Genomic DNA, 6,000 nt, shown 5'->3' on the forward strand with positions numbered 1-6,000 from the left:
TTACAAAGGAAATATGGTACTGGGAAATTCTTTCTTACCTTCAGTATTGGCAGTTTTCTCTATTTCGGTCCCCTTTTCCTTAGTATTGGCTCGCCTGACCATTGATACACTGATTCTCAGTGCACCAGCATCAAGCAGAGAAGTGCTATGCGTCCCGTATTCCAGCTGGACAGGTAAGATACAGCGACTTGCTTAAGTCACATGGGACTGCTAGTGGAAGATTAATGACTTAAGCCCAAGTCTTTCACACACCAGCAACCTCCAGCAGCAGACCCATGAGACACTTCTGTTTGCTGCCATCGAGGCCCTGTCTGACTCTTACACAGCCTTTTTCCAGGACATCTCCTGGAAAATGCCCAAGCTGAAGCCTGCAGTCCCCCTACCCTCCCCACTAAACATGTTAGCCATTTTAAAAATCAGGTAAGAGAAGAAATCCAGGTGATTTGCGATGCAAGTTGGATATTCTGTTGACTGGGACCAGCTGCATTTTCATTTATGTATTGGGTTTAAGTGGCAAGGTTTTGGTAGCAGGGGGGGCTAAAGGGGTGGCTTCTGTGAGAAGACCTCAGGAGCTGCCTCCATGTCAGACAGAGCCAGTTCCAGCTGCCTCCAAGACAGACTGGATGCTGGCCAAAGCTGAGCCATCAGTGGGCTCGAGGAAATCAATTTCCCCAAGTCAAGTCTGTTTTGTTCATGATGGTAATTACTGAGTGGTCTCCCTGTCCTTACCTTGAACCACGAGATTTCCATCGTATTTTCTCCCCCTATCCAGCTGAGGGGCAGTAGTGATAGAGTGGCTTGGTGGGCACCTGGTGGCCAGCCAAGGTCAACCCACTGCAGTGTATAATTTTTAGCGTAACCTGCTTTCTTGAGACTATCCGCAGTACTCCATAGAGGTGCTATGGGCACGTGGGCCAACACTTGTTCTTCTCTGAGCAAAGATGAAGTTAATTCAATCTCATATGTCACATTATACTGCTAGAACTGAAAGGAGGATATGGCCTGTTGAGCTTGTATGATTGCTGCTTTTTGTCTAAATGCAAATCTCTTGTTTTTACAAAATTTCCTAGCAAAAATACTAGCATCAATTCATCTTCTACAGCATCTATTTTTTAAACTCCAATAAACATGGCATAAATTAGAATTAAATTGGGTTACCTACATGAGTGCTCTGGAGGCACTGAACATCAAATGGTTTGCCTTTGTCACCTGTCTGCCACCGCAAGTCACCCAAATAAGCTTTCCTGTAACTGAGCTAATGATAAATCTTCAACTGAAAGAACAGCTTTCTATCTTTAGGCTTCAGCTATGCTTTTCTTTTGTGTGTATAGCCTATTTATGGAATACTGCTGTTGAACTTGAATACAAAACAGAAATGTGTTCTTGCCTAAATTGTCTATAAATACCTTCTGGAGGAGCTTAAGGGGTTTTACTGTCCGGTTTGTTGTGAAGCCCTCAGTGTGCCACTTTGCCCAAGTCGGTTTTTTTTTATTCCCCATTTAACATCCACCTTCTGTCTTCAAAAAGTTACCTCCTGAAATGTACATCCCACCTCTTCATATGAGACCAACATTTTTATGTAACCCTGAGCACATTGTTGCTGTATGGCCTCCATGAGGCAAGAATATACAGAAACATGAACGTGAAAAGTACCTTCTTGGATATACCAAGGCATGAATGGACATAGAGATTTTTCAGAAAACTAACAAAGGGAAATATTTTAGCTGAAATAATAATGTTGTAAATTACTAGACTGGATCAGACTAATGTTTACCTGTCCTATATTCCTATCTCCAACAATACGAGGATGATAGAAGAAAACACACAACGGAAGTGTTAGAGGATAATTTGTACCTAGGAAAATTTTCCTCATTCATTAGGCATGGATTCATGCCCTCAAACAAAAAGGTTTCAAGTCTTTTTCAAATCCTGGGCTCTGGGTTTGGTTTGGGTTACATTTTCTGGTTTGACATTCTGTGTAACATTCTCACCCTCTTCTTGCTGGGGTACCACGTGTCAACAAGTTGTGTAGGCAGATCACTCAGCAGACATGTAGTTTCTCTTAAGAATTTTGATTTACTTGTTTTTCTGGCTCTTTGAATCTCTCCGGAGCTTGAGCTGGAGGTGGGAAGGAGTGGATCCCTCTATAAAATTTATCACTTTGACTTCCCAGAGCATCCTCCTCTATGGCTTGAGGCAGAGAGGGGTAACAAGTAACAAAACATTCCGCATAATTCAATTCAAATTGCATAGGACATTATAAGTGCTCTTTTCTCCTCCTTGTAATCAGCTTGTATGATATTAATGAACACTCCTGCACCTTGTGATGGGCTTGTGGCTGTGTTTCAGGGTACTGCTCTCAGCAGCCTCCAGCAGCACTGTGGGTGTCAAAATTCTTCCAGCTCCCCCTTGGACACCAAGGACTGGAAGGGCTGTTCGGAGCAGTCATCACAGCTGAGCAGCCAAATGACAGAGAATATCACCCCAGTCATGGGGCAAAACTGCAAACACTGGTTTTGGAAAAGGCACATGGAAATGCAAAATAATATTTACACTCATGCGAATGTATGTGCTCTTCCAGAGGGTATCGGAATAGTGAAAAGCAATCTCTTAACAGGCCAAGAGCAAAACAAATTTGCTTTCAGATTTAAGAGAACATTCAAGAGGAGAAAACTGCAGCCTATACTGAACTTCATTTGACACTGGAAATATGAACATTGGCCATAGCTTTGATAGCGGTAGTGTAATATAGTTAAATTTGCTTGGGTAACCAAACAGAAGATTTCTAAATATAGGTAGAAAATTACAAGTTAAATATATTAAATTTAACTTTACATTATCGACTAGAAGTCTTATTCATAGACATTTATAAACATATTCAGTGTTTTTATTTACTATAGGCCAGTCATTTGAGAACCACAGAGTCAATACATATCTTTTCTACAGGAATTTATGGCATTTTGACACTGGAGTGGGAGGGAACTCACCTAAAAATAAGAAATACTTTGCAAAACAAAATTTACACCTATCTGAGTGCATAATAAATTGATATTTTGTTTTGCTAACATGTGGTATATGTATATCATTTCTTACTTTTACATTTGTTTAATGTTTCATAATGTAAAAAAATTTTCAAGAAAGCTCCATTCCAGTGAAGCTGAAATTAAATAGGAATTTGTCAGACAAGCACAGTGCTTGGATTGATGCAGCTTAAAGCAAAGCCTGAATAGTCAGAAATCAGCCCAAAAATGAAATGCCAGCTTTATAAAAAACAGTGGGGAATATGCAATCCAGAAAACAATTCACTTAGTTTTGAAAGAACAAAAATGTCCACTTACGAAATTGTGCAAGAAGCTAAACAGGCTGACATCACCATCTCTTGGGCAATATTACACTATGGGTTTGTCTGATTATTTTTTTTTTTTTTTTTGTCTCTTCATCCTGTACAGCTCTAGTCCTGCAAGTACTTAATGCCTTGTGAATACTTTCCTTGATGTGGCACTCAAGTCTTTGCAGGTTTGGGGGTTGTAAGGGGGGGGTGGGGGGTGGGGGGTGTCAGCCATGTGTGAAGGGGTGTGTGTGGGTGTGTGACCCTGCTGGGATGTCCAGAACAAAGACAGACACCGAGGCCAAGTCTACCATGGGAAAAGGTGACAGTTAAAAGTGGGGTTTTCACTGTCACCCATTGCCACTAGAAATGTTTTTACAGGACAAATCTTGCCTTCCTTACAACAGTAGAATCATATGGATATAAAGAAGAGCTTAAGTAGCCCCACTAATAAATCCTCAGTACAAGCCAAAAGCCTAACAGACTTTTGTACAACATTTTAGGAAAAAAAAAAAAACAACAAAAAACCACAACAGAACAACAACAGTCTTCTGGTTGGCAGTGGAAGCTGGCTGAAGCTTTGCTAATCCTCCCACCAAAAGAGCTAATTTCTGGGAAGGAAATAAAACATATTTCTTCTTGTTTATATTCAGAACTCACCATCTTTAAATTCTGGAGAAAGCTTCAGGATTGGAGGACAAAGAAAGTGGTAGTAATAAATAGACATGAAAGGGTGGAAAAAAATCGAGCTGCTCAAAATAGCATTACCCCCAGATGATGTCAGATCCTTAACTCTTTATCTGTTCTCTGATGTGATTTAAATTACCAGCAGAAGTCAGTCTGTCATTCAGATTCAAGCACAACAGCTGGTGCCCTCAGGCCCTAGTAGAGGTCACATATTGAAATGCTTGGACAGACTGAGGTTGCCAGCTCAAGATCAAGGAAATAAAGCTCCTGTCTTGAAATGCATCTCTCAGGCATTTTGTTAGAGCAAACTTGTTTGTTTGTCTGAACTGCTTCATTTTTAAACAGCAGGGAGGACATAACCTTTCAGCAAAGGTGTGGAAAAACATATTGGGAACATTTCTTTGTGTTTTCAGGCAGGTGGAAACCAAGAGTCAGATGTGACCCCTAGCCCCATGCATCTGTGCGTCCTTCTTGCCCATGTCTCCTGTCCTTGGTCAAAGCTCATTGTCAAAGACAAAGGGGCAGGTCACCCAGATGCCGATGCTCTGTGCTGAAGTTATTGGCCACGGTGTGCAGATGTTGTTCCAGTGGTTCAGTTCGTGCAACTAAATATACACTTTAATGGTTATAAGCTGAGCAGTAGGATTGATTTAACACCAGTACAGGAACCATAGCTTTCAGTTTTCACAAATTATGTGTGTTTGAATTCTAGACTTTAATGCTGTACTAATGTAGGCATTTGCATTTAATGACACAGTTAAGCTGAATAGGCCTGCCACCTCCTAAACTCTTAAAAGTTTTGGCTCTGTAAAAACCTCTTGTGGAAAATATGAACAACAGCTGCTAGGTTTCCTGGTGGAAATGCTATATGCTTGGTCATGAAAAAAGAAGAAACACAGCATCAACAAGATCTTACGAATCTTTTGACATAGTTTTATGATAATTTTCTTCATATATTATGCTCCTTGTATCTAGGGACTAATAAAAATTAAATAAAAACAAATTATTTAATATTCATATTGAAACCAAACTACAGAAGGATGCATGACAGAATCACCAAAGAGATAACAGGAACATAATATTTATCCCAGATTCTTTAAATGTTAGGGATTTTTTTAATCAAATTAACCGAACGATGTAGACAGATCTGAAGGAAGATGACAGGGACATTCAAAGCAGACTTGCTCTGACAGTGGGTTACAGTTGAAGCTACCCCTGACTTCGAGGGGCAGACCCTGACACCCTTCCTGCTCTTCAAGTGTGCCTTACTCCATCAGCAGGCATGTTGCTTTCATCAGAAAGCATGAGGTTTTGTTGCTCAAGGTTTCGCTGCATTCAAGGAGAGCATTCACTAGTGAGGAGTATCACACCACAGCATTCAGGGCTTGTGACACCACGGTGTTTACTCTCCTGAGTAAGCACAGGGGAGTGCTCACACCTGTGTTATACAGAAACTGGTCTCCTGGGGTGGGAAGAGGGCCACCTCCAGGGAGTGATATAAAAATCACCATTAATTAGGAGTTAGACTCAGAACTGCCCGCTTGAGATTGCTTTTTTGAGATAGGTGAGATGCTCTACCGAAGTACCTGCAGAAGAATTCAAGGCAGCCTAGTGTCCAGCAAGGCACAACAGTTATTTCCCTGATGCTGCTTGACGTGAGCACCATGTTCATGAGCAAGGACTACGTTCTCCAAGATACTTTGCTAACCAAAACCTGACGACTTCAGCAGGAATATCCAAGTATGGTAGAGGGTGTAGGAGTAAATTCCCATCACCATCAGTATGGACATATAGTCAGACCCATATGGTCTGAAACAATGGTACAATTTATTATTCCATTCAGGGTATGTTGAATCCAGCATTTATAAATTTCCTAAATTCCAATGGATGTAAAAATATTTAGTTGAAAGAAAAAAATAGTAATTTTAATAAGATATAAGCACAATTTGCTAACTAATTGCCATTGTTTTTTAAAAATATTTGGT

This window comes from Falco cherrug, chromosome 1, assembly GCF_023634085.1.
Source record: "Falco cherrug isolate bFalChe1 chromosome 1, bFalChe1.pri, whole genome shotgun sequence".
Taxonomy (NCBI): Eukaryota; Metazoa; Chordata; class Aves; order Falconiformes; family Falconidae; genus Falco; species Falco cherrug.